Source organism: Benincasa hispida, chromosome 9, assembly GCF_027475165.1.
Source record: "Benincasa hispida cultivar pf3 chromosome 9, pf3_genome.v1.1, whole genome shotgun sequence".
NCBI lineage: Eukaryota > Viridiplantae > Streptophyta > Magnoliopsida > Cucurbitales > Cucurbitaceae > Benincasa > Benincasa hispida.
The window spans coordinates 11746640-11758392 of NC_143486.1; the positions used below are offsets into that span (position 1 = coordinate 11746640).

The following is an 11753-nucleotide window of genomic DNA, read 5'->3' on the forward strand; positions in this document are numbered from 1 at the left end:
TTAAAATTCAAAATCAATCACCTAAGATGCATCTACAAAAATTCATTTGGATAATTGATAAATTGATTTGAAATTATAAATTGGGCTAGATATTTAAAAGATTACATAAGAATAAGATTTAAGAAGAAAACATAATATTTTGGAAAAATTACTAGAATTTTAGTGTAATCTCTCCAAGATGTATTGCAGAAAGGTAAAGGGCCAAAACAATTGATAAGTTAGAAAAAATTAAATTTTTTTAAACTAAATCTAGGTCAATCTCGCCTGAGATGGATTGAGAAAAACTATTGAACGAGTTTTAAAAAAGAGGTGCTAGTTTTCAAAGTAAAAACGTATTATTTCAGACCATTTTCTTGAAATGGAGGAGAAAGAGAAAGGAGAAGGGAGGATGGAAGGAAATATAGAAGGAAAAAGGAAATTCCACCTAATTCAAATGACAAAAAAGAATTAGTAAATAAAAAAATATATTATATCGTTTATAATTTATCAACTCAATATGTCAATGTTATTTTTCGTTAGTCAATTAACGGTCAAGTTAACTCAATAACCATTTAAAAGCATTTTCCAAATTTTGGAAGCTAAACTATTCATTTTAAGGGACCAAATAGATACCAACCTTAAACTTCAGGAACCAAAAGTATATTTTTCCCTATAAAATATATATTAAAAAAATCTTCACATACTCAGCACGATAAGAATTTTATCTAATGAATTCTATTTACAATTTCTTATTTATTCGTAGTGATATATTTAATTTATATTTTTCTAAAAAAAAAAAGCTTAAGTAAAACATTTAAAGACAATAATATGTCCTATCGTCCAATTAAGGAATACAATTTTTTTTTTCAGAAAACCCACGTAAATTAACATACAATAAAATAAAATGGGCCGATCGCAGAGAAGGCAAAATAAGTTATGATAATTAAGCCTGCAGCCCAAACTTTATGAGATTGCGAGAATAGCAAAATTTCAAGCCCAACCCACATATATTTACCCTCACAATTCAGTTTCCTAATTTGTTGGGTTGAAATGCCGGTTGCAAGAGTAAAAACGACATTTACATTATTGCATTTATAGCAGTTCTTTAACTTTTGCATAAATAACAAAAATTGCCCAGCCCAAACATTAAACGCATGAAAGTCTAAAGTACCCTCATTAAAAACCTGCATACTGTTTTCTCTCTGACCCGCCAGAAAAAACTACAATTGTTATTTGATATACTCCTTATATACAATTTTACTTCAAAATTATACACATTTTAAATAAAATAATGATTTATTGCTCTTGATGTATTTTGAAAGTTGTTTGATATTTGATTATAAACTATTGATATAGTAATGATATTATTGAAATTGTTTGATATCTGATATACTATTGATATACTTGAATGTTGATCATTATGTGATACACTTTTGATATATTATTTGTTGAGGTATTTAAGCCTTAATTTATGTATTTAGGCTATAATTAGGTTATTGTTCTTTCTATAAATTCTCTATGTAAATCTTAAGTTACATACAAGAAATTATTCAGTCAAATATCTCTTTCCATGTGGTATCAGAGCCCAATCTCTAAAGTTTTTCAATCTCTAAAGTTTTTCAAACCCACTCGATGCTTTGCTTCTGACAAGCCTAGTTTTGCTTTGGTTCAGTCAAGCCAAAACTGTTCAGTCAAGCCTAGTTTTGATTTGTCTTTGTCAATGAGTTTTAGCTTTGTTCTGTTCTGTTTTCGAATCTGGCATCCGTAGATCTCTGTTCTAAGCCCAAAAGTTCGTGGGTTTTATTTTAGATATTTATGAAGGTCTATGTTTCCAACCTAGAAGTTCGTGAGTTACTGTTTCCAACTTAAAAGTTATCTGTGTTCCAGTTCTTCATGGGTTTCTGCTTCCTTCCCAGATCTACCGTGTTTTGATTCAAAATTGCTTCTTCGATTTCTATCATTAAGTTGTTTCAGTTTATCCACTTACAAACTCAAGTTGTTTCTATCACCTTGAGTTTAAGGGAGATTGTTGGGATATTTAGCTCTTAATTTATATATTTAGGCTATAATTTGGTTATTGGGCTATAATTAGGTTATCGTTATTTCTATAATTTTCCTATGTAAAGCTCAAGTTATTTACAAGAAATTTTTCAGTCAAATATCTCTTTCCACACTTTGATGTTCTTGAAAGTTTTTTTTTTTTATAGATACTAATATATAATTGATTGATATGTGATATATTGCTAATATACTTTTGATGTACTTGAAAGTTGCTTAATAAGTACTATTTTGCTGCTGATATACCATTGATATACTTGAAAACTGTTTGATATTTGATATACTTGAAAATAGATTAATATATGATATACTATAGATTTACTTATTAGTCATTTGATATCTGACATCGATATATTGTTGGTATGCCAAAATGAGTATAACTCAATTGGCATAGTGCTTGTACCACCCTATGTATTTAATTCAATACCTTTGAAAAAAAAAAAAAAATTTGGTACATCTATTATATTAGCATTCAGTAATATAAATACATCTCGTGTAGGCCTTTCAACAACATCAATGGTAAAATATGATTATAATATGTATGTATTTTTTTTCTCTCTCTAAGAGTGCAATGATAGCATTAAGGTTTGCAGTACACTCAATGGAAGAGAGAGAAAGGAATTGAGAAGCAAATCATCAATCACCCACCAATATGCCCAAGTTTTTCATCTAATCTTTTCCTCTTTTCATGCTTCCTCAGAACTCAATATTGTTTTTCACCAACAATTGAAAATATGAACTTTGCCTTGAATTCAATTATGTTATTAATAAACAAACATACCTATAAATCTTTATTTATTGTCCAACAAATTATTGTGGAGTGTTATTCAATTTGTGGCAAATTCAACCTATTCCCTTTAAGTATATATGTTTCTTCTCCAACTTCCAGCTTCAAGATTGAAAGAAAGTTTTTAGTATTGATCAAGCTTCACACTCTTCAATTCCCTAAATGATCATTCCTCGTCTAAAATTAATAATTGTTTCTTTTGCAAATAAATTTTGTCATTTTTTTATGATAAACATATATTTAAAACTGTGTGTGCATGTTTACGAATCATTACTATAGCCATCTAATATTGTTCAACCTCGTTTTAATGCATTTGAATTAATATGTGAATTCACATATTCTTGTATGTTTAATATTTAGTGATTAGGTTTAGTTTCTTTTGTAAATTTTGGTGATTTCATTTTGGAGTAACTAATTTAGTTAGGTAAAATAAAAGAAAACAAAAAAGGCAAAAGATAATTTACCTTTTCTTAGCATTAGCTAACATTGGCATAATTACAAAATTGACTTTTAAGCCACTAAAAAGAAAATTTACAAATATGGAAATATTTTTTGATTTTAAATACCCATCTTTCTCTAAAAAAAACCCTAGCTAGGCACCATTTTTATTAGCCAACTTTTTTTCAAGCAAAAACCCTAGAGCAGCCCCAATCCTATTTTCCCTTAAGAAAAAAAAAAGGTAAAAAAACAAAATCCTTCACCAAAATCAGAATTCAAAACACAAGTAAGCCCCAAACTGAGTTGGAGGTTGCATTTTGGTAGGATTTTCTCCCAAGGATCTGCACCTCAAAATAACGAGTGGGTATCCTGTTTCCATTGATTTTTCTAACCCCTTTTTTCTTCTTACATCCGTTAAAAAGGAAAAAAAAAAAAAAAAAAGTTAAAGTGTTAGAGACCTCTAACCTATGAAGTACAAATACTTTATGTAAGGCAAAAAATCAGTATCAGACACGTATCGGATATCGATCTGATATTTTCCAGATACGTATCGATTTGACGTATCTATTTCTATGCATGTATTTTTTTTAAGTAACTCATCTAATTTTTCTCAATCTAAAATTAGACAACCTATTTAAAAGGCTCACTACTTGAGTCCAAAACTAAAAGAAAAAAAAAATAAATAACGGACCAAACCCTAGACTAGAATCATCCATTCTTCATCTTCATATTTGAGTCCCCACAAAGTCTACCAAAATATATACCATTTGGATATCTTTAACAATAAGTTTTCGTTTATCTTTATACTTCTCTCTCTAATCTTCTTCTTCTTTGCAATATGAGTCACTTTTCTATTGCATTTTATTAACTATTGTACTTCAACACCTTAGATGTTGCTTTTTTTTATTGTATTTCAGTGTTTGTATTCTATTTTGTGCTATTGTTATTAACCTCTATGCTAAATTTATCTACGTCCTAGATTTTTTGAAAGAAAAAAGTATATCTTCAACATATTAGTATTTTTTTTAGAAATATATATATTAAAAAAATATATAAAAAAATGACACATCCTTAGACGTATCCGTATCTTAGTTTTTTAGAAATTGACGAATCGTCGTATCCGATCATATTCGTATCGTGTAGCCGTATCTGTGTTTGTGCTTCATAGCCTCTAACACTATTATTATTTTCATTTATTCATTTCCTTTTGCCATTTTTTTAATATCGTGTAAATTTTATTTTACTCTTGTTTTTATTTTAGTTTTGGTTTATTTTTTATTTATTTATTCTAATATTTATCCCTCCTCTCTATGTTGTTTCTTTTAGTTCCTTTGAAACTTGTTTAAAGAAAGGGGAAGTAAAGTGTGTAAAAAAAGAGAAATTACTTTGGTTGAGTTCTAATATTTTTTAGAGAAGCTAAAAAGAAGAAGAAAAGAAAAAAGAAGAAAGTAAAATGGGAGTGAAGAAGGAGGAAGAAGAGAATGAAAATGAGCAAGAAAAAACTATTGTTGTTAAAAAAATGATTTTTTAAAATTGTACGTGTGTGTGATGGGCCGCTCACAGTGTGACATTCCAAGTTGTTTGTATTTTAAATATTTTCATAATATTTGAGAATTTTATTAAATTTTGGAAGTTAAATTGAAATTATTGTAAAATGATGATTCAATTTTAAATTTTGCTAATATAAGAATTTTGAAATATAATTTTGTTTAAAGGAAAATTTGGAATTTTTGTCGAATTCATTCAATTTTAACTTTTAAGTTAATGTCGGAAATTGAATTTAAATTGAGAAATTTAGTTTTTATTTTGAAATTTGGGAAGGATAATTAGAATTAAATAATTTGATTTGAGATGATTTGTTTAAATTTAATTTTCCAAAAAAGTGTGGATTTGTAATTTAAAAAAGATTTGGGATTTGAAGAGGAAAAGGAAAGAGTTTTTGTGTGTGTATACGTGCGTGTATGCGTGTGTGTTGAAGATGTGAGTTGAAGAAGTAATAAATATAGTAGAATAAAATGAAATAAAACTTCTTTTTTACTTTTTAAAATCTCTCTCTCGCCCTTCCTCTCTTAGTCACACCTCTCCCTCGCCGGTACCTGCCAGTCGTGCCATTGGTTGCCGCATCCTCTGCCTACGACGGCTGCCAATCTTCCCTGTGGGTTCCGGTCAGTGAAGCTTTCCGGCGAGTTTTGGTGGATTTTTCATTTTTTTTTCTTGAGAATCTTGATTATTCATCCAGCTTTGACTCCGATTATCGTTTACCCACTATGTTTGGACCTTAGATTTGATTTTTTTTTTTTAGGAGTTTTTGAAGCAAAAGTGGGCTGTCCAACGCTTTGGAGGATTGCTTGCAGCAAAATTTTTGGTTGGGTTATTTGATTTGGGGGTTGGAGGTGAATTGAGATCAAAGTGCTAGTTTGGTAAGCGATTTGTTGATTTCTAAAAGGTTTTATGTATGGAACTGGGCCTAAGGATTAAAAGTAATTTTTATTCTTGACCTTGGATTGGATTAAGAGTTGTGAAGTTAGATAGAAGAGGTCGCTCGAGTGCGGAAGTATTATTTGTGTTTGTTTGAGGTAAGTAATCTTACTACTGGAACTGTTTATGTGCCAAACGATAAAATTTAAGATTCAATTTGAGGATTCTAAGGTTGTTTGTATTGAAATGCATGAGGATAGATAAGTTGTTCTGTTTATATTTTGAAAAAAGAAAAAAAATGTTATGAATGCTAGTATGAAATACATTATTTGTTGTTTATATGATTTGTTGGATGAATTATGAGCATGATGTTATGTATTTGATATTTGTGGGACTATGTATTATGATACATGTTATGTTTATGATAGTGATAGTTACCCTTACCGGTAGTTAGTGTTAAAAATAGAATTGATTATATTTAGTTTCTTGTTGCTAGTCTTTAGGGTTGCTATTCTTTGTGCTAGTTTTATGCTATTTGTTTTGGGTGGTTAGTTTGTTATTTATTGTGTACTTTGAGCCCATATAAGGCCTAATTGGAATGAAATTCAAGTACTCGAGTTTTATATTACTTCTCTCTATTTTCTTCTATCAATGGTATCAGAACCCGGTTGTGGCATCTTTTTTCTTAGCCATTAAACCAATTCTCATTCCTTTATCTTCTACAATAGCTAGCAAGCATAGACAATGGCCTCAGACAACTATGTGCAACCAGTAATTCCCCGCTTTGATGGTCATTATGATCGTTGGAGCATGTTGATGGAGAATTTCTTACGGTACAAAGAGTACTAGACCATTGTTGAAGCAGGAGTGAATGAACCAGCTGCTGGAGTTGTCTTGTTAGAAGCTGACCAAAAGAAGCTAGAGGAACAAAAATTGAAAGATCTCAAGGCAAAGAATTATTTATTCCAAGCCATTGATCGTGCCATCTTGGAGACCATTTTGCAAAAGGATACATGCAAATAAATTTGAGACTCCATGAAGAAAAAGTATCAAGGCACAACGAGGGTGAAAAGACAGCAACTTCAAGCTCTTCGCAAAGAGTTCGAGATTCTTAAAATGAAGCAAGGTGAGTCCGTGGATGGGTATTTCTCACCGACCTTGGCTATAGCAAACAAGATGCGTATGCATTGAGAGAAAATTGAAGATGTAGCTATGGTTGAAAAGATTCTTCGGTAGATAGATTTTAAATTTGCATACGTGGTTTGTTCAATTGAGGAATCAAAATATATTGATACATTATCAATTGATGAATTACAAAGTTCTTTAATTGTGCATGAACAGAGAATGACGTCAAATGCAGGTCCAACCGAAGAACAAGCTCTGAAAACTTCAACTCATGGTGAAAACTCTGCAGGGAGAGGACAAATAGAGGACGTGGTCAAGGTCGTGGAAGGTGGCAAGGAAGAGGACGAGGTGGTGGATATGATCCACACAAGCAAACATCCAACAACAACTCGAGACTTGATAAGTCCAACATTCAATGTTATCGTTGCCATAAGTTTGGTCATTACAAGTCTGAATGCACAACCAACTTCAACCATGAAACAGGAGAGCAATCCAATTTTATAGAGGAAAATGAGCAAGAAACTCTATTGATGACGAGCCACCACAACGAGGAGCTTGGAACTAACATATGGTATATAGACACTGGTTGCAGCAATCATATGTATAGTAACAAGTCTCTCTTTTCTCATTTGGATGAAAGTTATCATTCTACTGTGACATTAGGTGATAATTCTAAAGTAAATGTTGTGGGTAAAGGAAATATTCAAATTAAGACCAAAAAAGGCAATGTTGAAACCATATCAAATGTGTTTTATATTCTTGATTTGAGAATCAATTTACTGAATGTTGGAGAGCTACAAGAGAAGGGTTATGTCACAACTATCAAAGAAGGCGCCTGAGAGATATATGATCCAAGAAGAGGATTGATAGCTCGTGTTGAAATGGCCTCAAACAGGTTGTTCCCACTTAAACTAGAAGGTTTGGAGTTATGTTTCAAGACTAATGTAGATCAAAACCCCACATGGCTTTGGCATTTGCAATATGCCCACTTGAATTTTAAAGGTTTGCAAGTCCTTTCTCAAAAGCAAATGGTGGTTGGCCTTTCCCAAATTTTTCCTCCCATAAAAGTATGTGAAGATTGTGTTGTTGGTAAACAACATCGTGAGAGCTTTCCAAAAGGCAAAGCATGGAGAGCACGTAAATCCCTAGAGTTGATTCATTCTGACATATATGGCTCATTAAACCCAGTATTAAATGGGAAGAAAAAATATTTTATTTCTTTCATTGACGATTTTTCCAGAAAAACATGGGTTTATTTCTTGCAGGAAAAGTCTGAAGCATTCTCAATTTTCAAGAGCTTTAAAACGGTAGTTGAAAATGAAATAAGGAGAAAAATCGAAACCCTTCGAACGGAGGAGAATACATGTCACAAGAATTTGTAAATTTTTGTGCTCAGCATGGAATTCGGCACCAGTTGACAGCAGCCTACACACCTCAACAAAATGGTGTTGCCAAAAGAAAAAATCGTACTATCTCTCAACATGGTTCGAAGTATGACTGCAAATGGGAGAGTTCCAAAGAAATTATGGCCAGAAGTAGTAAACTGGGGTGTTCATGTTTTGAATCGAAGTCCGAATTTTTCGGTGAAAAACATGACTCCTCAAGAAGCTTGGGATGGGCATAAACCATCAGTTGATCGGTTTAAAGTGTTCGAGTGCATTGCATATGCACACATTCCTGACGAGAAGAGAAGGAAGCTAAATGACAAAGGTAAAAAATGTGTCTTTCTTGGCATTAGTGAGCAATCAAAGGCTTACAAACTGTTCAATCCAATCACATGTAAAATTGTAATTAGTCGAGATATTATATTTGATGAACTAAACACTTGGAATTGGACAGAAGATACTCTAGAGCAACAAACAGTACCTGTGAATTTTGAAGACAGTGATGAATCTTTGACACCTCAACTTGAAAATCCAGTATAATAATCAGTTGAGCTTGAGGCTATTGAGTCTCAAACAGGATGTGCAAGTTCTTCAAGATCACAACAAGTTAGAAGGAGACCAACATGGATGGAAGATTATGAGGTTAGTGGTGATCTTTCTGATGAGGAATTTGTCCATTATGCTTTATTATCAGAATGTGATCCATTAATTTTTTAAGAAGCTGTCAAAGATATGAAATGGAAGCAGGCCATGGATGAAGAGATTAAGTCGATTGAGAAAAACAACATTTGGGAGCTATCAGAACTTCCTAGAGGGCAAAAATCCATTGGTGTTAAATGGGTTTACAAGACAAAGCTGAATAAGGATGACCAAGTAGACAAATACAAGGCTCGTCTTGTTGCAAAGGGGTACAAGTAACAAATTGGCATTGACTACAATGAAGTTTTCGCTCCGGTTGCAAGACATGATACGATTCGAATGGTGTTAGCATTGACAGCACAAAACAATTGGAAAATTCTTCAAATGGACGTGAAATCAGCCTCTCTGCATGGCAACTTGAATGAAGAAGTTTACATAGGCCAACCCCTTGGATATGTTCAATAGAGTAATGCAAGAAAGGTATATCGCTTGAAGAAGGCTTTGTATGGATTGAAGCAAACTCCTAGGGCTTGGTACAGTCGAATTGAGGCTTACTTTATTAAAGTTGGATTTGAAAAATGTCCATATGAACATACTCTCTTTATTAAATTCCAACATCCAAACAAGATTTTGATAGTATGTTTGTATGTAGATGATTTGATTTACACAGGAAATGACTCAATTATGTTTGAAGAATTCAAGCAGTCCATGATGGCAGAGTTTGAAATGATAGATCTAGGGATGACCCATATTTTTCTCGGCATTGAGGTAATACAATCAATAGCGGGAATTTTCGTCAATCAGAAGAAATATATACTAGAGATCTTGGACAGGTTTCAAATGGAGAATTGCAACTCAACCATAACTCTAATTGAACCCAATTTGAAGCTCACAAAGGACCATGAAGGAAAGAAGGTCAACAGTACTCTATATAAGCAAATGGTTGGAAGCTTGATGTAATTAATAGCTACAATGCCTGATATTATGTATGTTGTAAGTTTAATTAACATGTTTATGGAATCTCCAACTGAACTTCATCTCCTTGCTGCCAAAAGAATCTTACATTACTTAAAAGGGACTCCTGGTCTTGGCATACTTTATCAAAAAGGAGAAAAACTAAACCTTGTTGGTTTTAACGATAGTGATTATGCAGGAGATTTACATGATAGAAAGAGTACTTCAGGGTATGTTTTCATGCTTGGTTCAGGAGCTATCTTATGGTCTTCCAAGAAACAGCCAATTGTCACATTATCTGCCACTGAAGCTGAACTTGTAGCAGCAACATCATGTGCATATCAAGCCATTTGGTTGAGGAATATTCTTGAGAATTTGCATTATAAGCAAGAAGAAACATCTATCATTCATTGTGATAACACATCAACAATCAAGCTCTCAAGGAATTCTGTCTTGGATGGATGAAACAAACACATTTATGTAAGATACCATTACTTGAGGGATCTTCTTACAAATGATGGAATTATCAATCTAAGCTACTGTAAAAGTGAAGATCAAGTGGCAAATATTTTAACCTAGCCTCTCAAATTAGCAACATTTGTGAAACTTTGAAGCCTACTTGGGGTGGTTTCCTCTACCACTTTAAATTAAATACTAAATTGCATAGTTTTAGTTTAAGGGAGGGTATTAAAAATAGAATTGATTATATTTAGTTTCTTGTTGCTAGTTTTTAGGGTTGCTATTCTTTGTGCTAGTCTTGTGCTATTTGTTTTGGGTGGTTAGTTTGTTATTTATGGTGTACTTTGAGCCTATATAAGACCTAATTGGAATGAAATTCAAGTACGGGAGTTTTATATCACTTCCTCTCTTTTACTAATTCTCTCCATTTTCTTCTATCAGTTAGATGCCCATTAGAGGTGGTGATCTCCTTCGAGATTTCACTAGAGGTTGTGTGTCCTTCGAGATTCACTAGAGATTTGTGTTAGGGGTGGTCATTCAAACCGAAAAAACCGAATCGTTTCTAAAAACTGAACCAAACCGAACCAAAAACTCAGTGAAACCAAAAAATGCAGTTCGATCCGGTTTGAAGAAATTTTGAAACCGAATTAATTCGGTTCGATTCGGTTTCACTTTCGAAAACCGAATTTGAAACCGAACCAAACCGTTTTTAACAAATATATATTTATTTATTTATATATTTAAAAAAAGAGTAAAATTGAATTTAAAATCGAACCACTTTTAATTTAAAGTACAAAACCGAATTTAAAACTGAACCGAACTAAACTGTTTTTTAATTAAAAAAAATATAACATGGATTTTTTAAAAATGCCAAAACTGAATTTGAAACCAAACCGAACCGTTTTTAACTAATATATATATTTAAAGAAAGAGTAAAACCAAATTTAAAACCAAATCGCTTTTAATTTAAAGAACAAAACTGAATTTAAAACCGAACAGAACCAAACCGATTTTTAATTAAAAAGAATATAACTTGGATTTTTTAAAAATGCCAAAACCGAATTTGAAACCGAACCGAACTGCATATTCGGTTCGGTTTTACATTTTAAAAAATTCGGTTCAGTTCGGTTTGACCACCAAACCAAACCGAACCGAATCGTTTCCACCCCTAGTTTGTGTGTCCTTCGGGATTCAGTAGAGGTTTGTGTTTCCTATGGGATTCACTAGAGGTTTGTGTTTCCTATGGAATTCATCAGAGGTGGCAAATTCCTTCAAGACTTCACCAGAGGTTTTGTGTTTCATTCGAGATTCACTAGATGTTGTGGGTACACTTAAACTATGTTAGAGTGGGTTCAACTATTCACTAATTAGTCGTCCCATAAAACTAGAGGATTATGCATGTCCCACTAGAGAGTGGCATCTAGAGGACATAGATATTTAGCCTAATCCCGGTAGTGTGGTTACTTACTGAGTATTTTATACTCATTCTTTCTCATGTTTTTTTTTTCCAG

General features: G+C 32.4%; 1 long non-coding RNA gene and 1 pseudogene across 1 annotated transcript; both read left to right on the top strand.

The window, feature by feature from the left end:
- Positions 1-5298: 5298 nt before the first annotated feature.
- LOC150033629 (uncharacterized) lies at positions 5299-7542 on the top strand. Its single transcript, XR_016532423.1, has 3 exons — positions 5299-5427; positions 5565-6806; positions 7022-7542. It is a non-coding gene; the product is annotated as an uncharacterized LOC150033629 (long non-coding RNA).
- Positions 7543-9801: 2259 nt separating this feature from the next.
- LOC120084539 (secreted RxLR effector protein 161 pseudogene) lies at positions 9802-10248 on the top strand (annotated as a pseudogene).
- The last annotated feature ends 1505 nt before the right edge of the window (positions 10249-11753 follow it).